The 26,852-nt window shown below is 36.3% G+C and overlaps 1 pseudogene; it reads right to left on the bottom strand.

The window, feature by feature from the left end:
- The window catches only part of LOC144379876 (steroid hormone receptor ERR1-like), a 140,156-nt pseudogene that overhangs the window by 25,044 nt on the left and 88,260 nt on the right, over nucleotides 1-26,852 (bottom strand).

The raw sequence follows: 26,852 nt of genomic DNA, 5'->3' as shown, positions 1-26,852 counted from the left end.
AAAAGACTATTCTTGATGAAAAATAAGACATGATACTACCCGTCATAAAATTATAGCACATTAAAAATGTAAGCCTCATGCTTCTAGAAATCAAGTTATATATCATATAATGTATAAGTATATTATATATTTAATATATTTTATATTTAATATAAATTATACATTATAATTATACTTATCACTTATATTTTGTATGTTATACTGATATATATATTATATTAAATATATAATATATACTATATATATCTTTCCTTAGGTGACAATCCTAGATTAGCATTCAAAAATATGCACTTTTTGCACTACTATGAATGGCTATAGTGTCAGGCAGATTCACGTGGAATTACAGGTCTCACCCAACAAAAAAATTTACTAACAATGTTAAGGAATAGTGAAAAATTATACCCTGACTCTTCCAATTGTAGCTTCGTAAAGTCCCTTCCTTTAGAGTGATGAGATAAAAATGCATGTAGTAGAGATTGGTACAAGAAAATCATTTAAATTTAAAGTATTTCTGTTTTTTTTTGTTTTTTTAATTTTATTTATTTATTTGACAGAGAGAGACACAGCGAGAGAGGGAACACAAGCACGGGGAGTGGGAGAGGGAGAAGCGGGCCTCCCACGGAGCAGGGAGCCCGATGCGGGGCTCGATCCCCGGACCCTGGGATCATGACCCGAGCCGAAGGCAGATGCTTAACGACTGAGCCACCCAGGCGCCTAAAGTATTTCTGTTTTTATAACTTGGTAGTTACATAGCTACAAATTCTACGTGATTTATGTCCACTCCAGACAGTTATATCCCATAAATCCATAGATTTCAAATTTGATTTCTAATAACCAATCTAGAGTGGACAAGAATATCTTCCTACATAAAAGCTAAGTACAGAGCAGTGCCTACAATCTTCAGAGTTTTATTCCAGCAAGTCATTTCCAATAGCATGTTTCTAGGACATCTGATGAGGGGCAAGAAGGCCACAGGCCACAGATAAATCTGAAAAATCAGGGGGCACCTTACAAACCCACTGCTAACTCTTCCCTGCCCATGTTCAAGGTAAATTATATGGTCAGGGAACTTCATGTTGAATACACAAATGTGGCTATTTGAGACGTTAAACCTAAGTTTCCACTAATTGCAGAAAATGCAGGAAGTTATTCAGAAACCCACTCGTGAGTGCATAAAAAATACTGAACACATATTCGTGTATAGTAACAAGTTATGTATACCTCTATCATTTAGTCATTTTTAAATTTAGAAGCTGTAAATGAAATAAATGTACATCAGTTTGAAATATAACTCTTGCAGAGAGAAAATTCTTGCAGATGGAACAGATAGAAAATTATAATTTCCAATTTTAATTAATTTTACAGGAACACTTTCAATTCTTTTTTTTTTTTTTTTTTTTGATTTTATTTATTTATTTGAGAGAGAGAGAGAGCATGTGCACCTGTAATTGATGGGAGGGGCAGAGGGAGAGGGAAAGATAGAAGCAGACTCCCCACTGAATGCAGAGCCCGATGTGGACTTCAATCTCAGGACCTTGAGATCATGACCTGAGCTGAAACCAAGAGTCAGTCATTTAACCAACTGAGCTACCCAGGTACCCCAGGAACACTTTCAATTCTGTACAAGTGTTATTTCCTTTCCTCAACTTTTTCTTAGCTGCACACCTCTTAATCCGATCTTCACAGCATTCCTTTTAATTATGTTAATTTAATCAGCAATATTACTATGATTTTTTGTTTTCTGGGAGTTGATGCTATCTCATTAACTTTGCAGATTCCTGCTTGTGACCCTTTGAGTTCATCCTCCACAGCTTTTCATACCTTGGTAGTGCTTTCCTTTTCAGCACTGAGTAATAGTCCACTGCCTGGATGTACCAGTTTGTTTATCCATTCACCCACTGAAGGATATCTTGGTTGCTTCCAGCTTTTGGGAATTATAAATAAAGCTGCTATAAAATCCATGTGCAGGTTTTCATATGGATGTAAGCTTTCAACTCCGTTGAGTAAAAACCAAGAATCATGATTGCTGGGTTGTGGTAAATGTATGTTGAGTATGTAAGAAACTACCAACCTGTTTTCCAAAGGGACTGTACCATTTTGCATTCCTGCCAGCAATGAATGAGAGTTTCCGTTGCTCCACATCTTCGCCAGCGTTTGGTGTTGTCAGTGTTCCAGATTTGGGGCCATTCTAATAAGTATGTGGTAGTATACTTTTTATTAGACCATATTGATACGTACTACCAAGTAAACTACCAGAAAAGTTTTGTCTTATATTCCCTCTAGTAGAATGCATTGTCTATATCTTTATGAAATATAGAAATTCAATAATTAAAAATATAACATGTTACATTACTTCAGGTATCTTTGAATAGTAATGAGTTCAACTAAGTTCTGATTTCAGATGGGAAATAATGTCAGTTTCTAAGCATTACCCCTTTTTTATTTGTAAAAACCAAAGCCACTTACATAAGTGTGTTAGGCATGGCTCTCCAGAAAAGAACCAATGGGTTACACACGTGTGTGCACATACACACACACACACACACGCACACTGATTTGTTGTAAGTAATTGGGTCATGGGATTATGGAGGCTGAGAACTCCAAAATCTGCAGTTCGAGTCCAAAGGCTGTCTCCTGGCAGAGTTCCCTCTTGCTGGGGGGAGGTCAGGCTTTTATTCTATTTAAGCCTTCATCTCAGAGGTTGAGGTTTAGCCTTGTTAGGGACAACCATCTACTGTACCCAAAGTTCACCCATTTTAATTTTGATCTCATCTAAAAATACCCTCACAGAAACATCCAAAACAGTGTTTGACACATCGCTGGACACCACTGCCCAGCCACAATGACACATAAAAATAATCATCACAATGATATAACATGAGAGTTCTAGCATTTCATTTTATTTCACTATTTGCATTACTAGTCGCTTTTGCGTCCAGAGTTGTTCAAAAAACAAATAAATGAGAACTAACTTTCAATCACTGAAAAATAAAATGCATTTTTTACATAAAATATACGGTAATAGTGCCACTGATAATTTTCATCTTTAAAAGACTCAGAAAAGAGTACTGCTTTTTTCCAAAGTTGCAATAAACACTGTAATGTTTCATTGATTCTGTTATCCTATACTGACCAATTGAAACCAAAAATTAACTTATGAAAAGTAGTTTCAGGAAGTATGTTTCTTTGGAAAATTTTGAACATGAAACGAATTTTGATCTGCACATTTTTTTCCTTTCCATTTTCCATTTCAAAAGTTTCAGAAGCTTTTTCATGTTTCATCCCCATACTAGGCAGGCTCAGATGTGTTTCATTTCAGAATTGTGAGGATCTTTGAGTCCCATTATTCAAAGTAAAATGGAATGAATTGGAGAGTTATCAACCAACATGAAGAGTTCCTTTTTCGGAGGCAAACCTAGGATGACTTTAGAAAATTATTCAGAGAAGACCCAAATGTCATGATTCCTCCTAGGCGCGGGATCACGTCCTGTAAATTTGAGCCTTTGGCTGTGGAGGGCTCTCCCACAGAGTGCCCTGAGTATGGCATTGTGTAAGTGGTGGTAAAAATTTCACATCAATCCTGCCTCTTCTCTTCCATCAAGATGCATCTGTCATGACAGACAAGGCGACCAAGAAAACTCAATAAACTAACCTGCAGCAAAGTGTTACTTGTTATTATGCATCCTATGTATTTATTCACTTTTAACTGTGACAACACTTTGATATGAAACAATGCCTCTCAATAGAACAATAGGTGTCAGGCTATTCAAGGAGGAATCTGTCGCCTTTGCTGATATACAATGACAGTAGAGCTTTTTAGATATGTGCAGGGAAGCCACGGTGTAGGGGCTCCACACTGAAAATCAGATGGTCTAGATGTATAATGGTATGTTGAACACAGGCAGGGCTCTAAGGAAATTTTCATGGAGAGAGAGATTTTCCTGGAGGTCTGTTGTAGGGCACCTATGGAATAAGATTCAAGAGACAAGGTTAGAAGTATGGTAGTTTGTACCAGGTTTAGCCCTGCATATGGAGCAGCTGCACAAAATGGGAGGAACTCAACCTCTGAGTTTCTGTGGCACGCAGAAAGACAAGATACTGAGCATCTTTTCATATACCTGTTGGCTAGTGTACATTTTCTTTGGAGAAATAGCCATTCAATTCCTGGCCAATAGATATATAAAAAGATAGTCAGCATCCAGTAATCATCAGGAAGACACAAATCAAAACTGCAATGAACTATCACCTTGTTAGAACAGCTATTACCTAAAAGACAAAAGGTAACAATTATTAGCAAGGATGTAGAGAAAAGAGAACTCTTGTGATAATATAAATTGATACAGCCACTATGGAAAACAGTATGGAGTTTCCTTAAAATATTAAAAATAGATATACAAAATGATCCAGGAATCCTACTTCTGGGGATATATCCAAAAGAATTGAAATCAGGATCTCAAAGAGATATTTTCACTCTCATGTTCATTGCAGCATTATTGACAATAGCAGACATGGCAACAGCTTAAGTGTCCATCTATCTATCGATCTATCTATCTATCTATCATTTATCTATCACCTACCTCTTAAATGTATATATGTATATATGCCTTAAAAATGAATATTATTCAGCCTTGTAAGGAAATTCTGCCATTTGTAACAACATGGATGAACCTGGAGGACATTATGCTAAGTGAAATAAGCCAGACAGAGAAAGACAAATACTACATGATATCACTTATATGAGGAATCCAAAATAGTCAAGTCTCATGAGTAGAAAAGTGACTTCCAGGGCCCAGGGGGACAGGGTGATGAGATTTTCAATGGTTATAAAGCTGCAGTTATGCAAGATGAATAAATTCTAGAGATCTTCTGTAAACATAGTGCCTATAGTTAACAATACTGTACCTTACAAATTTTTTTAAGAAAGTAGATACCATATTATTTAATTATAATCAAAAGCCATATAGATAGATGGATAGATAGATTATTGAGAGAGAGAAAGAGAGAGAAATGTAAAGTCGTGGGAGAAGGGAGTGTTCTCCCCATGTTTAATGAAAGAAAATACCACTGTGATGTTCATAGTACTGAAAGGAATATACTACTGATTTGACCATAATAATAATTATTTTAATAAAATAGTAGCTAGCATGTAGCAAATGGCTATTATATAATGATCACTGTGTTAAGAGCTTTCCCTACATGTACATGTCACAGGAAGCCCATAGCAGGTACTGAGCATTGTTCCTCCAGGGAAAATCAGCTCCCTCAAACCCCTTGCTTTCCTGGTAAGCAAGCTTCAATTTCTTCAGGTAGCAAAAGAGGATCCTTTGATTCCAGGAAGGGTGTCTAGCTTCTAGCTTAGCATGGTTGGACTGAGCCCAGCATGGAGACTTATTCCCATTGATCCATCTAAGTGTTGAGCACGTGACCAACTTCAGCTACAAAAGATATAACGGGAACTCTGATGATTCACCGACCAAAGGGCACGGGTTCTTCGTGTCTCTCTATTCTGACACTCTGGCTTCATGCTCAGGTTGGTAGCGAGATGGTGTGACAGTTACTGATCACATTCAGACATGACTGAGCCTCTTTTCCTAGGACAGAAATAGATCACTCCTCATGTATTTTAAAAATGCCAAGTTTTGGTCTATTAGACATCTATAATATTCAAAAAATATTATTAAAGGTTATTTTTTTCTTAGAACTCTATACCCCGCATGAGTAGAATCTCTATCTCTATATTTAAAATTTAGCTTATGTTCCCAGTGAAGTTTCCTATATATATATAGACTTCTCATCTAGTGAACTCTTGTGTTTATTGTTCCACAAATGGTATTTTCCATTAAGACACTTTGAATCTTAAATTTTGATCAATAATGAAACTGAATATCAAATAAAGTTCTTATTGGTTTTACCTTGTTTCATCTTTTATTCTTTCGAGTGCCTGCAGAACTATCTTTTTTGTCTAATTATGATGAACTCACACTGACCTGAGGCTGCATCTGCTATTGGCCATTTTAGATGTGCAATTCAAGGCAAACTATGTATCTGAGCTTTGGATTCTTCATATGTAAAATGAGTTGTTGGGATGAACAAATGAGGTAAAGCATATAGAGCATAGAAGAACATCTAGGAAACTTAGCTATTTTTTGTGTAGTGTAAAAATTCCTTCAACAGAAAGCATGCCTATAAGTTTTGTCTTGTGCAGTGTCCAACACATTGCTATCATTTATTAATGTGATATTATAATAACCTCTTGTGTTATTATGACATTTTTCAATGTCAGCCACAGTATTGTTGTTATATAAGGTAAAGCAATAAACTTACATAACTACAGTTTCAAATTTCTTTAATAATAACACGTTTCCTCTTCATTGAAATGAAAATACCCAGAGCTCCTTGGCCATCAATGCTAAAAGTAGACCCTGCTTTATTTTTCCATTACTTTACAAATAATGTCTACTTACCACATACTATCTTATAGTATACATTCTTTTGTAGATAATCAGTGAATTTCAATGAGAATTTTAATAAGTCCTGAGTATTGTATTAGATTTGCTTATGCCGGGTGTTTATCATGCCCTATGAGAGGTCTGGGAAGAAAAGAGATTATTTACTGTATTTCAGAGTTTGAGGCATATTGTGAATTAGATTCATTATTGCTGTTTGTACATGCAGTGTTTTTATATTAACATTATTTAACCCTTTTGTAGACAGTTTCTAATTTGTCCTAATCAGCTAGGGATCCTAAGAGTTTGATACCTTCCTGAATTACCAATTTAGTAGGAAAAAAATGTGATTGAAATAATCATGCAGGGGCACCTGGGTGGCTCAGTCGTTAAGCGTCTGCCTTCGGCTCAGGTCATGATCCCAGGGTCCTGGGATCGAGCCCCGCATCAGGCTCCCTGCTCGGCGGGAAGCCTGCTTCTCCCTCTCCCACTCCCCCTGCTTGTGTTCCCTATCTCGCTGTGTCTCTATCTGTCAAATAAGTAAATAAAATCTTTAAAAAAAAAAAAAAGAAATAATCATGCAATACAATATCATAAAAAGTATGTTCAGACAACTTTATAAATGCATGCTATTTTGAATTTTAGTATTAGCATTATTTTTCTGCAGTTGAGTCTTATAGTAAATATCATTCAACATATGTTATAATATTATTGAAGGGATTGCAACAATGTGCCCCCATAAATATTGTGCTACATAAATGTGGAAAGAGTATAATTTATCTCTGAGAAATATGGGCTTGTTAACATGGCAAAATGAGAAGAAACAAAATACTGGAATGCTCACATAAAAATGGAAACTGATATTTATTTGCATAAATTTTTAAATGCATATTATTTAAATAGACATAACCACTTATAAATGAAGATAAACAAGTTACTCATCAACCAGATTATTGTTATGTTGCTAAAGAAAAATATATAGAACTCTAAGAAAAGTCAGTTACAAAAGCAACAATGGATTTTAAGCTTGCATGAACAGTAGGAAAATCAAGAGAGAGAATAACATAGAAAAGAACAGAGTAAAGAAAACTAAATTGGGCTTAATTTCTCTTTTAAAGGGTTATTATGTGAACCAAACACAGCTTTGTGGTATCGTTTGGGACAAAATTTATCTCTGTGTGTAATACATCTTAACCATAAGCATATAGTGTTAGTGTAAGCTGAAGTTGACCTTCTAAGTTGTCTGCTTTTGTTCTTCTTTTGCTGACATTGGTACAGAGTTAAAAAAGACTAGAGCCTTGGCAAGGAATCTAAGAAATATGGCCAATGTTACTAGATTTGATTTAAGAACTCTGCAGTGCCTTTTGTTTCGAAGTCCAATGAAGACATTTGTACTGAGGTTAATGTTGAGACTTACAAAAAGATGTTGCCATTCCTTTCATAAAGTTAGTAACTGGAAGAGAGAGAGGAGATGATGCAAAGTATGATGAATTTGATAAATGGTGCTTTTAGCCTAGTTTGCTGTCTGCAGTGAGGTTGTCCGTCATGGGTATTGAACCATATGCAAATGTAGGACATTGGCTTAGTATATTGTTTTGTAGTACATGACAAATAACTTCTAACATGTCAGGAAATAAGTGCTTTGGCGAAATCACATCCTTAGTTATTATCTGGGATGTGTGTGTGTGTGTGTGTGTGTGTGTGTGTGTGTGTCCTTGAGACTGTATGCCTTTTGTCTCTTTCTACTAAAAGAAAAGTAATAATAGACATTAAAAATATAACCACCATTAGGAATCATAGATATTTCTCAAGAAGGTTAGCATATTGACACATGTAAGTTAATTCATTAGAAATATGACCAGTCTTTATTCCCTTTAGTCACTTAAAAAATAAATAAGACCTTCAACCATGCCTTTGTGTAGAAAATGCAGTATTACTGGTTTATACATATTGCATGAGAAATTGCATAATATTTATAACCCTCACCAGCCATTCTGTGCCCAGAATGCAAATGCCAACAAGAAGCACATATACCCATAATCAAATCATAAGTCATGTGCTGTTATATCTTCCAATTAGAGTGATAAAGCTTCAAAAGTTGCCTTCGCCTATACTCGCAAGAAAATAGAAGATGCATTGTCATTTCATTCCCTGTAATGTCTTCTATGGATCCTCAAACTCAATAAGGATTTGCTGAATTAATTAGCATGATCTTTATAATCCATTGCAAGTTTGCTATAGCTCTCCTTTCCAGCCTTACCTCTGGCCATTCTGCCCCCAGAGGTGCAGCCAATTACGCAGAAACAGTTGTGGTTTTCCAAACAAGCCATATTCTTGCATGGCTTGGGGTAAGGCTTAATCCAGCTTTCCTTCATCCTCCATTTCTTCCTCCAGTTTCCCAGACTGTCTAGTTCACCTTCAAGGGCTTTGTTAAGTTTATCCTAGTCCCATCTATTCAAAAGAAACAGACTTCTTCATTCTCTGTGTGTTCGCTTTCTGCATAAAATTCAGGATGCAAAAAAATAACTTCAAGCTAGTTGGGGAAATCAAGGAAAATGAACTGGAAAGACACTGGGTAACTCGCAGCTGGATTTATTGTCAGATCTCAAGAGGGACAGGAAGTTGAAAGTGCAGATGGCTTCAGCTTTCTTGTTCTTTTTCTCTCTCTCCCTCAGGGTCCACATAGCGTTTTGTCTATACATTTTTCTGTGTGGTTTTTTTTTTTTCCTTGTTTCTTCTTTCTGAATACCAGTTTTCTCTAGCTCTCTGAGCACATGACCAAACCGGCTTCACAGATATTCAAAACCTTCACATTTAGGAACTCGTAATAAACTCACACATGTCCCTGAATCCTAAAACAAATTTCACAAGTGCAAGAATCCAATCATTTGCCCTGGGTCAGGTGTCTATGCTGGTCAAAAAAGCTTTGACCAATTGTTGTGGATCTCAGCATACATGTAACCAGATCTTTAAGTTGAAATTTTTGAAAAAGCATGTTTGGAAAAAATGCATTGACAATTTCTAGTCTATTTTCTCACTATTATAGCTCTTAATGCATCATATGTAAATAAGGTAGCTTCCCTTGACAAGCTGTAAGCTATGTAAAAGTATGGATCATAGCTTATTCTTTTTTGCCCAGAGCAAGCTTATAGTAAGTTATTAAGAAAAGTTGAATGAATTAGAATGAATGCAATGTTTTGCCCCTGGAGATTATGTCCACCAGGACAACATCATGAGAACTTGCTAGACTTGTTTTGCAAAGTATCCGAATAAACTTTTACTTGTATTTCAAGTATCTGAATAAATATATTTTAAAAATAATGCATGAAGGCTTGGATAGATGGTCACAAGGGAAGCTGAATCTAGATTCCCAGATGCAAAATGTCAAGGCTCACATGGTCACTTGGATTTCATTTAGACTAAAAGAAGCAGTGGATTTAGTAAAACATAACTGATTACTTGGTGTTTCAGTTACCTATTGAGATAACAAGCTACCCCAAACTTAGTGACTTAAAAGAACAGCCATTTTCTTCCCCCACAATTCTCTGGGCCAGGAATTTGGACAGGAAGAAGCAGGGAGGGCTTTCTCAGCTTCATTATGCCCTGGGCCTCAGCTGGACCATTCAAATGACTGGGAGCTAACTGGGATGTTTTGAACAGGGTCATAGTTTTGAGAACTGGATTCAAGCTGTCAGTTGGATTTCTCAGTTGTTCTCCATCTATGATCTCTTCTATGGATACCTTGAGCTTCCTCACAGCATGGTGGTCCCCAGGTACATGGATTTCTTTCTTTTTTTTTTTTTTTTTTTAAGATTTTTTTTTTTTTTTTTTTCCACAGAGACACAGTGAGAGAGGGAATACAAGCAGGGGGAGTGGGAGAGGGAGAAGCAGGCTTCCTGTGGAGCAGGGAGCCTGATGAGGGGCCCGATCCCAGGACCCTGGGATCATGACCTGAGCCGAAGGCAGACAGTTAATGACTGAGCCACCCAGGCGACCCGGTACATGGATCTCTTACATCATAGCTGACTTCTCTTCAGAGGGAAGCAGTTACTTTTTTTAGAGGATGGGCCCAGAAGGGGCAAATCACAATTTCCAATGAGCTACATTGGTTGAGGCAAGTCACAAGGCCAGTCCAAAATCAAAGGGAGAAGCTAGGGTCTGTGTAGCTGCATCATATGCAGAGGGAAGGAGTGGATAGTGGCCATCTTTGCACACTGCCTAGCAAACAGAAACAAAGGCCACATTTAGGTACCACTTTGGTAATTGCTCACTGCCTTCAAAATCAATAGTAGATATCATCTATGGCTGTTCAGTTTGGTGTTTGTGCAAACTCAGTCTTGTTCCCAATTTCCTATGTATTGATATACCACTTTTTAACTTTTGCTTCTTTTTACTTTCCCAGTATATACACCAAATGGTCTGACAGGTAAAAACCTACCATTAGGATTTGGAAACATCTAGCACTCTCAAGCTGGCTTTCAAATATTATCAGGTGAACTTTATTAACTACCAGATACCTCTTATTTACCACGGCCATCTGACTTTTCCTTAGCTAACTGAAGGAAACTATTGTATTTTTGTTAACACAGATTGAAGGACTGAGAGACTAAGAAACTTAGAAAGGGGTGCCTGTCTGACTCGGTCAGAAGAGCATTCGACTCTTGATCTTGGGGTTGTGAAGCCCCACATTGGGTGTAGAGATCACTTAAATAAATAAAACTTAAAAAAAAGAAACTTAGAAAAACAGGAATCACTACATTTAATTGGTGACATGATGGCTAGTACAAAACTATAGAGCTAAAAAGATGCTTATATTTTCAAGTATTTCACAGTTTAATTTCATAATCATGTGAGAGCTCTCAGGAATTTTCAAAATATCCATGATGTCATGTACATGTGTTCCATGTTCCAGTAAATCTTTCTTTCCCAATAGAGACGGCCAGCTGGATTTGGTCCCCGGGACACAGTTTTCTGACTCCTGTTCTACATAATATTAAGTATAAACTCTGTTACATTTAAGATAGAGCTCAGGTGTAAATCATAAAAGACTCAACAAAAAGTGGCTCAAACAATAATAGAATTAGTTTTCTACCATGAAACAAATAATAAAAAAAAATGCGTGGGTTTGCAGTTCAGGGTTCAACAAAATGCCAATGCTACCAAGGACCAGGCTTTATCTTTTTGACCCACCATCCCAAGCATGTGGCACTCATCCTCCTGGTCACAGAATGAATGCTATACCTCCAGGAGTTGCAACTCTATCTCAGGGAGGAAAAATTGGTTGGAAGGGCTTAATACCTTTGCTATCGATCTTTGCATTTTTTGTTAGGAAGGGAAACCTACTCTCAGAAACTTTCAATCATATCTCCTCAGCCAGGCACATTTCATATGGCCAATTTTATTTGGAAAAAAGAGTCTAGAAAGGAAATTATTTTAGTTTTATAACTTCCATGGTAAAGGAAGATGAGGGGAAAGGGTTTTGAATGGGTTCTATTACTTAGTCTATAGTATATCCCACTCCAATATTTAGGCAGATCCTTGTTATTAAACTACAATTAGCAGAGAAAGGTCCAAGTAGTGATGATAAATGTTGATATATACGCTCCAGCATTGAGCTCCGAGATTAGATCAGGGAAATATAGATTTCAGCCATTAAAAATACGAAAGTCCTTAGACATATACCATTCATATCATATCATTTAACCTATCCATGGATCAGGTAGGAGGAGATCAAAGGAAGCATCAGTGAAAAATGGACAGCATTTAATCATGGAATGAAACTTTCCTGGGTATCACCAGACACAATTAGAAATAAACAAACAGAGGGTTCTAGAGGGGAGGGGGGGTGGGAGGATGGGTTAGCCTGGTGATGGGTATTAAAGAGGGCACGTTCTGCATGGAGCACTGGGTGTTATACGCACACAATCATGGAACACTACATCAAAAACTAATGATGTAATGTATGGTGATTAACATAACAATAATAAAAAATAAAATAAAATAAAAATAATAATAAAATAAAGAAAACATACAGATTTCCACTTTACATTTCCTTGGTCAGAACTCTGGAATATCACCATCCCTAATTGCAAAAGTGTCTGGAAAATTGACTGTTATTTTGTTAGGAGTATTACCACTCTAATCGACGATTTTAAGAAAAGAAGGAGAAGAATGTTTCTTGCATATTCAGTCGGCACTGTCTATCATAACATGTAATGTTTGGGTATGGTGAGAGTCACACATTCACTGGCTTCTTAAATCATTCTTCATACATATTTGTGGTTTGCCTACAATAAGAACTGTTCTGGATGTGCTTAACAATTGCAGTGATCAAGAAAACTAATTGTTGTCATTGTGGTACTTGCATTAGAGTAAGGGGGAGAGAGACAATAAATACACATGCCAAATATATAAACATGAATAGTAAGTCAGATAATGGTCAGTGATATTAAAAATAAAGCTGAGTAATAAGACAGCCTCTGTTGGTGGGATTGGTTCATCACAATGAACTTGGCTGGAAGGCCTTTCTGAGGCTATTTGAGCTAACATTTAAAATATGAGAAAGATCCAATCATGCCAAAAATCAGAAAAGAAGCATATAGGCATCAAGAAGTTAGTGACAAAGCCCCTAAGAAGTGGCTTACTGTGTGGGATAACGTCAGAGGACATGGTGAATAAGCTCACAAGGATATTATATGAAATTCAAACTATTCACCAAGCCAGGCATCATGGCTCCCTAGAGGCTGTGGGAAAGCCTTTGGGTTTTATGATAAAGTGGTAGGCATTAGTGGAGCATTTAAATGAGAGAAATGATATGATGTGATTTTTATTGGTAGAAAGTAGATCATTGATGGGAATCAGAGTCAAATCCTAGCTTTCATGTTTTACATATGCTTAGCGTTCAAATAAGAATTACACTTTTTTTTTCTGATGACCTTTCCAAATGTTATGACAAAGATAAATCAAAAATGCATTACAACGCACTGATTCTGTTTGCCACCAGATTTGGAAGTACCATTAAAACTGATTGATTTGATTACTGTTTTGTAACCTTGAGATTTGCTGAAAGTGTCAACAAAACAAAGTGTCAAGAGCAACATAATTAAGCTGCCATGATAGTCATTCTGTGTTAACTATGCGGAGAGCACACTGCCCATTAATGTCCATTGATATTCAGCCTCACGTCTTCTCTTTTGTAATCTTCCGGAGTCTGGAAACTCCCAAATTGCATTTCCAGATTTCCTTGACAGTAGAGCGTCAGTTACGTCCTGCTACTGAGGGTCCGCACAGGAGCATGGAGGTGAGAGGGAAGGAGGTAGAAATCACTGATTCGGCAGGTGGCTTCAGCACCTTACTGACGTGCAGCAGAAAGCGGACTTCGGCAGGAAGGTGGTGGTGCTCTGTCCAAGGTTCCTGCAGCATCATCAGGACGGGAACCTTGGTTTCTCCTCAGCAGCAGGGATAGGGTGGTGGTTGAAGCGGAGGTGGTAGCACAATGTAGGTTCACTGAGGTCTAGAAAGAAGTTTCCTTCTTTAGCTAAGGAGCTAAAGTGAGGTCAGATCCCTGCGAATCATGGACTTTCTCCTTACGCTGTTTAGATTTTCCAGTCTTTAAGCATATTTGAATAGCATCAAACTTCTCCTCTATGTCATTCATTTTCATTAACTTCATTACATTAGTATTTTTTCAATACTCACTTTAGGTCAGAGCACCTTGCTACTTTAGAGATCAGAGCAAATTGATTTATTTAAATATGTGAAAGGTGATCACAAAATCAGATGCTTTCTAGACAATAGAACTGTACAAAGCAATCCTCTGAAAGACATAAGGTGATCATATTTTTATATTTTTACTTAATTTTTTGTTTGGTAGCCTGCTGGTACATATACCAAAGCAGATAGCCATTAGACGTAGAAGAAAAACAATCTAATAATTATCCAAACATAAGTAAACAAATTATAATATTTTCATTAATAATATGAAGATTATTTTTGTTAAAAATATGAAAAGATATGTGTAAATCACAGTGGGATAAATGAGATGAAATGAACTGTGCTAAAGTATATCTGCTATTCATTTAAGTTCAGTTTTTCCTAAGTTTATACATGAACAGAAAATTTATGACAGTTCTTATTAAATGGAAAATGATGAGAAGAAGCTAAATTTCATAAACAAAACACTCTCATTTTATAGATTGAGCTGCAAGTAAAATGTAAGAGATCAACATTTGCATAAGCCAAGAGATAGAAACCATATGTCCACATGATAATTTGAATATGTAATATTGTTGCTAGAACTATCTCACCTGGGGAGTGTGGCATTTAGTAGACTATTCTTCCTTGTTTTCCCCATTGCTAAAACCTTGTTGTTGTTGTTTTTAAGCTGGGCAACACAGCTATTCTAGTTTTAACAAGGACCTTTTATAAATAAATTAAAAAGAATAGACCTTAGTCTCTCTCAATATTAAAACAACACAGAATAGACTGTTCACTGAAACAAATTATTATTGTTTATTGCCATGAGAACAAGATATATAGAATAGATAGCCTTTTCTAAGATGTCCATTGTAATAATAATTTGAATACATGCTAATAATAGAGTGAGTTATTTTAGATTTTAAAAAGATGAAATCACCTCTTTATCTCTTGTCTAAATTAAACTTACCATGAAAATTAGAACTATAGTATTCTGGGTAAATATAAAGGTTTATTATTCTTGTTCTTCTTGTTGTTGATTCGTTAATTAAGGCCCTTTTTTCTTTTTTCATTTCTTCCTGGCATTTCTACTCATTCCAAACCTTACTAGAGATGTAGACTGAGTATGATAGTAGATATTTTAATTTCAACGTATGTGCAATAGTTTCCCTTATGTCTAACTGGAAAATACCATCTAAAGATTTTAGATCAGGTTTGAAATAAGAACTTAATTTTTCTAGATGTCCCTCTACATGAAAAAAATGAAATCAAAACTGTTCATGATTATCACTGAAATTCAAATTCCTATTTTTTTATCTTCTGAAGATATATGTCTTAAAATGTTATTGTTGTTGTTTTGTTTTTAATTAATATCCAGAAAATTCTATGGGAAGGAGCACAGCAGAGTAATTTAAATATATACTCTAGGGACACACCAACAGGGTTAAAATTCGGACTCACCTGTTAATGCCAACTAATTTACCTTCCTGAGACTCAGTTTCCTCAGATATAAAATAGAAATAATATGACCTGGATGGTTAATTTTATGTGTCAACCTGACTGGGCCATGGGTGCCCAGATATTTGGTCAAACATTAATGTGAGTGTGCTTGAGAGGCTGTTTTGGGATGAGATTCACATTTGAATTGGTGGACTGAGTAAAGCAGTTTGCCCTCTGGAATGTGGGCAGTCCTTATTCAATCAAAGGGCTGAATAAAACAAAAATTCTACCCTTAAGTAAGAGAATTCTTCCTGCCTGACAGCTTTCAGACTAGGAGATTCATTTATTTTCCTGCCTTTAGACTCAAACTGAAACATTGTCTCTTTCTGGGTCTTGAAACTGCTGGTCTTTAGATGGGAACTACACAATCGGTTCTCTTACCTTCATACTCAAAACCAAACCACTAGCTCTCCTGGGTGCCTAGCTTAATGATTCACTCTGTAGATCTTGGGACTTGCATGCTTCCCTAATCACATGAGCCAATTGCTTATGATAAATCTCTATATTATACACACACACACACACACACACACACACGCTAGTGGTTCTGTTTCTCTGGAAAGCCCTGATTAATACAAGCACCCACTCATATGTTTGTTCTGAAGAGTAAGTGGGCCAGTACATACAAAGCTCTTCAGCAGTGTCTGATAAATGGCAAGAGCTCAATAAACATTAGATATTATTTAGATAGTCATGGCTCAGTAGAACATTGTTATTTTAAATCTGGTTTGGAATGAAGTTCCCAAAGGGAAGTATGATGATAATAATTACCCTCTCCTAGTGTTTATAAAGTGGATCTCAGTCCACATGGTACCATCACATATTTATTCTCTTTTAAATAAGACAGAAAGAAAAAGAGTTATTTCATTCATATAAATTTCATGCAATAGATACTTACGGAGTATAACATAAAATGTTTCTTACTTAAAACTTAAATAAATCAAGTTTTTTGAATGAAAACATAATTTTGAATTTAAAATATTAGAATAGAATAATAGTGGATGAAAGCCAATTGTAGGAGGGAAAAAGAAACATGACAGGGACAAAATAAAATCAAGTCATGACTAGGTCTTAAAAGTCACAAAATTAAAGAAAAATAGGTGTTGGTGCATAAAATTCTTGAACAAAATGGAGTCTAAGGAACCAGATTTACCCTCCTATCTGAAAAAACTGTGGAACTGGACAACATATATGGAACAATGGTTTCAGACATTGGACATCAGCCAATGCAAGTCCATGATCCTTGAAAGAAGGGAAGCAAATGAGGTGAGTGCTACAATGCACAGATTATTACAGAGACAGTTTCCAGTCCATGGGCAGGGAAATGCAGTCAGGTCCTGGATGCCTTCCTGAGCTGAGGAGATAGAGCTGGGAATCCAGGGAGGCCAAAGTGACCAGAGGTTGCCAAGTAGAGTACCAGAAAGGAGCGAGCCTCACAGTGTGAGAGAGAGAGATCTAGAGATTTGCGAAGGACTCCCTGGAGTCTGTACTGAGTAGCCTTTAGTACATGTCTGTGAGTAAACTACCCATGGCTAGAAAAGTAATAGCCCCCAGATAGAGGAAATAGTCACCAGAGTTCTAAGTAATTCATGTTTCTCATTACAGAGAGCAGAAAATGTTTTAATAAAAAGGCTAGTGGGTAGAGTACTCAGAAGATCTTTCTTTGCCTTAGTAGTAGGGTAAAATCAGTCCTAGAATAAAGGTTGCCATAATCCCACCTAACAAAATTTAAAAGCCTCAAAAAGATCAAACTGTCTCTAAGTAACTTAACTGAATCTCAGAACAAAGTTCAAGAATATTTACCCAAATATAACCATACTTAGCACCCAAACAATAATTGCGATCTAATAAAAATCAGTAAGTATGCAAAGGAATAGGAACTCTTGAGCAGGAAAAAAATATCAATTACCAAAAGATGATATAAAGGATAGAATTAGTAAACAAGGACACCATAATAGTTATTACACTTTGTTCCTTTTGTTTAGAAAGTATAGAAGGAAGAATGAGCAGGTAGAGACATGGAAGATACAAAATTACACAAATCTAAATAATAGCTCTAAACATGTTTTAAGTGACAAATGCACTTGATGTAATGAACAGATGATTAGCTGTGATCAAAGAGAAAGTTTGTGAACTCAAAAGGAGCAAACCAACAGGCAGTATCAGGTTTGAATAGCCTGATATATGCATACTTATGGAATTGGAGACCCTGAAAGAGAGGTGATATGAGGGGGCAGAAAGTATTTGATGATATATTGTTTGAGATGTTTCCAAATCTATCAAGACAAAAGCACATAGTACTTTGGAATTTCAACAAACTCAAAGGACAAGATTCATGAAGAAAACTACATCAGAGAACATCACTAGTATAAATATATAGCTAGCTAACTTGCTAGATGACAAAGAGAAGGTGAATAAAAAGCAAACAAAATAAGTCAGACATGGAGATAATATAGAATTATAAAAATAAATAGTCTATTGTTAAAGAGGGAAAATCATTTAAAAAATCATAAGAAGTAACCATTTGTCAAAACATAGTCTGTGAAAGGAACAAAGCACAGTTGAAGCATGCAGAAAACAAATACCACATTGGTAGACTTGAACCCAACAACATGAAACATCACATTAAATGTTAACGGGATTAAAACCACTCCAACTAAAATGGAAAATATTGTCAGATTGAGTAAAAGACAAGAGTCTACTACATGCTGCTTACAAGAAGCATTCACTTTCAATGTTAAGATACAAATCGAACAAGAGTAAAGGACGGGTAACTATACACCATACCATTCCTAATTTAAGGAAGACCGGAGTGGCTATAGTAATATTAGATAAAATATATTTCAAAGCAAAGAGCCTTACCAGGGATAAAGAAAGCCATTTCCTCATGATAAAGGTGCCATTTCATCAAGAGGACATGACAATTCTAAACGTCTGTGCACCTAATGAAAGAGCTTTAAGCTTTAATATACATGAAATACTCAGAAGTGTAAGAAAAAAATAGACAAATCCTTAATTATTATTTATGGTTTCAACACCATTCTCTTAATGCTTAGTAAAAGTTGAAGGCAGAAAATCAGCTAAGGATATACAACACTACTGACCACTTGAATTTACTTGACAATATGGAACACCACCCAACAGAGAAACACATTCTACCTCACTCTGTCTTACCAAGTACCTTGGGATTACATTGTCAGAAAGGAAGGAAAGTTAATGAAGGGAAGGAAAAAGAGAGAATCCCTTGGATATTTACCTGACAGAAGAGCAATGGATTCAAATTTGTGATCACCCTTGGTAATCCTGAATTTTAAATACTTGGTGGTTGATAACTGACCAGAAACCCAAAACTTTGCTCTGCAATTTTTCCCTCTTGCCTTAACATACTGCAGAAGACTTATAATGGTTTTACCCATGCTGCTAGGATTGCCCATCAGCTTTACCCTCCCATTCTGCCACCAGAGTGATCATTCCACAGTGTAAATGGGATCATTGGTATCATCTCCTTTCCTAAAGCTCCTCAATGGGTCACAGATGCATTCAATATAAATGTCCTAGCATGATTTTAAGGATCTTCTCACACTGTTCGTATTTCGTACTTGAGTTTCATGATTTAATGAAAATTATCTCATGCAGCAGGGCTTATTCCTCATTCTTATTGGCATATGTTACCCCATCCTTGCTGTCATTATTATTGACTTGTCTGTCCAATACTAATACCTCCTTTAATTGTTCTTGATACTGAAATTTGGCTTCTATGGTCTTCCTGTGGGATCCCATAGCCCATGAGTATGTTACATACTCATCAATCTGTATTATAATTGCCTGTTTACTCATTTGTCTTTCCCACCAGACTATAAGTACCTAGAGGTTATGGACTGGTCTTCTTGATCAGCGCATACTGAAGCCCTATTCCATGTGGAAGGCACAAAATTGATACTGAGTAAATATTTTTAAAGTACACCTTAGCTATAACTACAGAAACTCTATGATCCTCTTTCTGGCAGAGGTAGGATAGCAGTTTATCTGAACAAAAATGCGTGAGTACCTTTGATATGGAAGGTGTGCTGCAATGAGTGGAGGTAATGGTCCAAATATTTCTGAAGACTGGTGACTGCAGAAGTCTTTGTGCAAATGTCTGTTTATGGGGCCTGAGAAGGGTGAAGTACACAGGATTTACAATGAGACTTTTAAAGGAAGACAATCCACATTTCAATGGACCCAAACTGCCTTAACCTTCCCACCAGCTTGACTAGACTGGAGATAAGTTTCTTCCTGCCCTTGGATTCCTCACCTCTCTTTCACTTGTCCTCATAGAATCCATATGTCCTAGTCACAGAGATCCCTCTTCTTCTTTTCTTAGAGCATTTACTCGAGGAAACTTGTTGTGAATTATTTCTCTACTCCTTTGAAATGTTCTTAAAACCCTCTTGGCAGTTTCACAACCCAGGACTCACTCAAGGACCTGGGAGCCATTCTGTTCAAAGGTAATCATCAAGGAAGATAATATCCCCATCTCCCCAGACTCTTTGGGAGGATAACTTCAGAAAGGGTGCCTAGCTCCGAGTTGTAAAGCTACCTCCTATCATGAAGCTGGGAGAAAGTTTACTTGCTAAAACCACACACAACAATGCAGTAGTAGCCTTGACATATATAAAACAACTTTCCACATGGAAATAAAATCAGAGGAACATCCCAGCCTCATGGGTCTTATAGATCATTTGTAGCTTATCCTAGTACAAATTCTATTAACCACAGAGAAGAGAAGTTATCCTAGTAGACATTCTATAAACCACAGTAGAGAGAAGAGTTATCTCCTGTGGGAATTTCTGTTTCCTATCTAGTTAGATAATTCTCACAAGCAGATGACAGGAGAAAGGATACACAGTGTTAATAATAAACAAATATATATGTTGCTCAACTGCTCTGAATAAGAAATCAGAAGTATGGTGGTCTCGTGGCAGTTGGTTCTAGGGAACCACAGGAGTGACTGCACAGACGGTTTCTATCTAACTGAGCTCAAGGACCTGGAGTACATGTGTTCAGCTTTTGAATCACTTGATATGAATGTTCTCGTCCTTTCTTCAGTTATCAGTTTGTACAAGCCTGAAGAACTTTAAGAAACATTAATGAAAAACAGAGAGAAAATTAAGACAGACTATTTGGTCTCTGCGGTGTTTTATGCCTGGCTCACTTCACCCATACCCAGGCTCAACATTATTCAACGAAAAATTCTGCACTCAGAAGTGATCCTTATCCATGACATGAATATAAGTTAAACATCTTGAGAGAGTGCTTCATAAAACCAGAGAATCAGTATATTAATTTGCAGGGAGAGATAAACCAGGGTGCACCACTGAATTCCCTTCTGATACACAAGCTGTCAAAAAAGTCCAATTTTCCGGGCGGACAGATTAAGAACAATGAAAATTAGTTGTACATGACAAATATTCAATGTCATCAGGATTAAAAGAGATGTGCATTTCTTCATTCTTCTTACATAATAGATTAAAATGCGCAAAGACTAATGGATATTTCTTTTAACCTAAACCTCTGTGCATGGGCTTCACCAGCATTTGCCTCTTTGATTTGCCTTTTAGAACTTTCCATAGGTCATTAAGCACCATCAGTGACTGACACATTTATATTTTAGATATGCTCATTATAATGTATCAGGTAACTCTCACATCTCCCTGACAAGATAAAACAGTCTTGCTGTCATTTTTGTTGTTGTTGTTGCTGTTGCTTTGCCTTTAAGACGATGTTGTCTATCTTTTTGATATTACATTTTGTCTAAATTTACACTTGATATCTCAATGGGCAATCCATAGCCCTCTTTTCTAAGGATGTAGAGGATGTGTCTACACAGCTGATATTAAATTCCTCTATAACAGGAGCTAGGCTGTTTAAAAGAAAACTATTGACTCTCTTTTGAGAAATAGAACATTCCTCTGTCTATTCTTTGAGGAGACTTTGGATAAAATGTCAAATGCCTCTCCATTTTAAGAAATGGTCCATGTGTAGGAAATGACAAGTTACTGAATGTACAATTTTCAAAACTTGACGCCATTTAAAAAGTAAGACAATATTGGGCCCAGACAAATTTATATTTGTATAGCATTATTAACTGCTAGGATCACTTTCTCATCCCAGCTTGGATTTCTAAAAATTCCCTTTTGTGGATTAAAAAAAAAAAAAAGAGTATAGAAATCATATGTTTAAAATATCCAACTTTCTGTGAGTTGGCAGAAGTAAAACGATGAGGAAAAAAGTTGAATAGAAGCTTTAAATTGTCACACGCCCTCCGGAGATGCATAGTGACCATGATGACAGGAGCTGGGTAAATACATACACGGACTGACAGACAAATGGGGCAAAATAAAATTTTTATTTCTAAAACACATCTTAACTAATGTGCTATTTTTTGATGAGCAATTTTTAATATCCTCATTTAAAACAACATTAGAGCCATTTTAAAAATTCATTAAGATTTCCAAACTATCAGTTAACTTATTTTAAGTGAAAAAGTACATAATTTGACCAATATGATCACTTTTGTAGTAGCAATTTGTTGTGTAATTGCAGACTCACTCAGTGACAAGGAACCTCAATAATCATCTGTGACGAGGAGAAATAGGTCCCCAGGATGTTGAGAAGGCATAACTTCTCCTGGATCTTCCTTGCCACCATTTAGAGCAAGGATCTGGCTTAGGAAAAACTTTCAACTTACAAAGACGTCGAAGCAACAGAACCTCTAGTATTTCACCCCCTCTGCTTGAAAATGTAATTCTGAGGGCACTTGGGTGGCTCAGTTTGTTAAGCGTCTGCCTTCGGCTCAGGTCATGATCCCCAGGTCCTGGGATCGAGCCCCGCATCAGGTTTCCTGCTTAGCGGGAAACCTGCTTCTCCCTCTCCCACTCCCCCTGCTTGTGTTCCCTCTCTCGCTATATCTCTCTCTGTCAGATAAATATATAAAAATAAAATCTTAAAAAAAAAAAAAAAGAAAATGTAATTCTGGAATTAACTTCCTTCGATCAAAAGCTGACTTCAAAAGTTCCACAATGTGTTTGTGTTGGTAAAAGTGCACATCAAAATTTACTTTTTAGATGAAGATAGCCCATTGTTGGAGAAACACGTCCCCACAAACAACTGCTCTATGTGGCTATAAAACAGTAAGCGGGAATCTCTGCATGAGGGAGCTGTGGTCTTCAGCAGTGTGCTGGGCTCAGCGGGCTCCAGTCCCGGGAGCTCCTGCAAAGGGCACAGCCCAAACACCACCATGTTTGCTACCTGTCCACCTGATATAACTTGCTTGTGTTGTCCTCAAGATAGAGCAAAGTTTGCTAAACTAAAATGCTTTCGGGACGCGTGGGTGGCTCAGTCAGTTAAGCGTCTGCCTTTGGCTCAGGTCATGATCCCAGGGTCCTGGGATTGAGTCCCTATTCGGGCTCCCTTATTGCTATTTTAATACTAAAGGAAACAGTGGCCCTTCCTAAAACAGCACTTGTATTATATATTTACTTCACATGTAGATCTGCTACACCTATGAAATAGAAAAGTGCATTTTGCCCACTGCAAAAATGGGCAAGTGAGAGACCTAGTTCCTAAGGCAAAGGATATTTGAACAGATAATCCCTACATGTAGAGTTAAAATATCTAAATATGAAATTCTAAGTTATTTCTGGTAACACTCTGTAGGAGCTAGCAAGCATGGCTTTATATATAATTCATATTTCTATGAATTAATCTTCCCAAACCTTTATTAGCATCTGATTTTATAAAGCTATCATTCCAATCAACTGTTATTAAATTGAGTTTAACAGAATAATTTAATATTGTACCCATTAATTTTAAGAATGATTAGAAAAACTGTATCCACTGATGTCAAATGTGAGTTTCTTTTATTTTTCTTCAATTTGGTTTTTTAATTTAATATAAAGATTTGAGTTACTCCAGGCAGAGATTTAATCAGTCAAATCCAGTCCTTGCTATCAAGAAATTTCGAGTTAACTGCCTGTGTAATGGGATGGTCACAGAGGTAGAAGGGAAACACCAATAACTATATTAGAAGAAGAATATCAGAAGAGCCAAAGGTGACATTTTATTAGGGACCCCAGGAGGAGGATGAGAAAACCGTTTGTGTCATAAGAGATGTCAGGATAGGTTTTCAGGTATTATGTAATAGCATCTTCTACAATTGATTTCTAATCACAAACAACCGAAAAGGAAACAATAAAGAGAAATTATTCAAGAGTCAAAAAGCATTTATTCTTGAATTTTCCTTTTTAAAAGAAATCTTGGGAAATCAACGCCAAATAAAAAAGTTCAGGAATCATTTCACATATTTCAAATTTTTGTTTTCATTCATTGAATTAAAAAATTTGTAATTGAATATCCAGAAAGCTACCCACATCACAGACTCCTGGTAGCCATAATCTTTGGAGAAGGAAGGACAAGATACCCCACTGACATGATAGCCTGCTTCCACACAAAACGATTCAGGACCAGGATGGTACATTCACAGGATCAATGTTGATCCAACCACCCTTAAAATCCATGTTCCTTCGAATCTATGCAGTCTATACCATCATCATTTTTAAAATTTATCTATTATATCCACCTAACTTATCAGATCATCAGATGTATTTCCTGGGGAGGATGTGATATTAAAAAAACAAAAAAACAAAAAAGAAGTAGACACAAATAAGTTTTTTTTTCTTTAATGGCCTTATTGACATATAATGCACACACCATACAGTTCACCCATGTAAAGTGGGCAATCCAATGTTTTCAGTATATTCACATATGTGTGCACTCTCACCCCGTCAATTTTAGAATATTTTTATCACCTCAGAAAGAAGCCAAATACCCGTTATTTATCCTCCTTACCCCAATCTGCCATCACACTCAGCCTTAAACAGCTACTAATTTGCTATCTGTCTCTGTAGATTTGCCTGTATTAGGCATTTCATATGCTTGGATTGGTTATGACTCCATTTTATAGAGTAAAACACACATACATACACTCAAAAAGGTTGAGTAAGTTTCTGAATGTCACAAACCTCCCAACAGCATTAGGATTTGAAGGCAGACAATCTGATTCCAAAGCAATAAGATAATTGTTATGGCAGGTGCGAAAACATCATGTATATCATTGCACATCAACAAAAGATGGGCAGGAATGGAGATCAACTGAATAGAGCTGTTAAGGGGAGATTAGATGATGAGCAACTTGTACGTTCAAACTGTTTTTCTCTCCCAAATTTTGACCCATCTGATAAGTTTTGATTTTATTACTAATATAACTGATGTCAAAGCCCATGACAAATAATGAGTCTTTTTTTTCTTTCTTCAGGAATTACACTCTTCTAGAAAACCTGTAATACAATACAGTGAGTGAAATCAGAGCACTGACTACAAGTGTAGTAACATCATCTGACTCCTACAACAAAGGCAACCTTGTGTCAGATTGTTGTGGCATTTGTCTATCTGAGCCTCCAGTGCATGTCACTAACCATAGTAGATCATCCATAGGTAGATATGTTAAGAAGTTCTTTTCAAAATATTCAAATGGATTCATATGATAAAACACTACTTTTTGTTTTTAATTTGTTCTTCACATTTTCTTAATGACCTAGTTAAGAGAAATGTGCTTCTTACTTTATTTACCTTGTAATTTTAAATTCTTTTTTTTTTTTTTTTTAAGAAGGGAGAGAAGGGACAGAGGGAGAGGGAAAGAGAGACTCTTAAGCAGACTCCATGCCCAGCACAGAGCCCAACACGGGGCTTGATCTCAGAACCCCGAGATCATGACCTGAACCGAAACCAAGAGTCAGATGCTTAACCCACTGAGCCATCCAGGTGCCCCAGTAATTTTAAAGTCTTATGGGGAAGAAAAAGTGGGAAATAGATTTGCTCCTAGTTTCTACTTTTTTCTTACTTTCTTAGCTATTGGCTATGCTTTTAGGCATAAATCTTTGCTGCTTGATAAAAAAAAATCACAGGTGTATATTTGCTACATAATTGTTTTTGTTCTAAAAAAATTTTTTTGCTTAAAAATGTATTTTTAGATTGGTTATTTAAACTACATAATTTTAAAAGTAACTGACACATGATTTATAATTTCAAAGGAAATGATCACAAAAGAGGAATTGTTTTAAAAATAAGTTTTATTTTTAGTATTTAAGAGGTCATAAGGATCAACCAGAATCTACTGCTTATATCATAGAGACATTTGCTATGATATTTGTTCTTTTCTTTCTCTTTGTTCTGTTTTAATACCAGGACTATTTGATGTTGAGAAGGAGAGTAAGAAGAAAAATATATCTTAAAAGCCATTTAAAAATTATAATTTTGCAGTGGTAAGGAGTATTTACTTTTCTTTAAACTGGATCACCAGGGCATCCGTGGAGCAGATGGTAATAGGCACTACCATCATTAATTTCTGTACTGGAACTATGCAGGGGGTAAATTATTTTTGGATAATTCAAAGTGTTTTCTTTCCAAAAAATATCTATGTACATGCAACTTGTTTGTTTATGGGAATTTCCTGATTAAATAAAATGCATTTATGCATAAATGTATTTATATGTATATATGTGTTTGTAACCACTGGGCTGGTCCTGGTTATGAAGGATAAAGATTATATAATAAAGAGATACAACTTTATAATGTGGAAATTATGGCTGATAATTTCCATCTTCCAAACTTGCTCATCATCTTTCATAAAGTGATCTATGGATCTAAGAAGGAAAGTTGTTCCTTTCTTTCTTTCTTTTAAAAGATTTTATTTATTTATCTGAGAGAGAGAGAAAGCAAGAAAGTGTGAGCACGAGCTGGGGGGGAGGGGGCAGAGGGAGAGGGAGAAGCAGACTCCCTGCTGAGCAGGGAGCCAAACATGGGGCTCAAACCTAGGACCCTGAAGATCACGACCTGAGCCAAAAGCAGACATTTAACCAACTGAACCACCCAGGCGCCCCAAGTTTCTGTCTTTATTATTCATACCAACCATCGATTTAAAAAAAACAAAAGAAGGAATTTTTTTAAAAGGTGCCAAATGACTGGAAATGGATAAGTTTTTAACAGGTTTCAGAAATGCAACAGAAATCATCCAGAATATATTGAGCATTAAACCATAAAACCCGAAGTTGTCACAGGACTATCTGCCCCATTTCCACCCTGATTATTCTAGAATAGTCTTGAAATAGCTGA

Source organism: Halichoerus grypus, chromosome 13 (assembly GCF_964656455.1).
Source record: "Halichoerus grypus chromosome 13, mHalGry1.hap1.1, whole genome shotgun sequence".
Taxonomy (NCBI): Eukaryota; Metazoa; Chordata; class Mammalia; order Carnivora; family Phocidae; genus Halichoerus; species Halichoerus grypus.
Note: the sequence above shows the minus strand (reverse complement) of the source record. Positions and strands in the feature narration are given on the sequence as shown.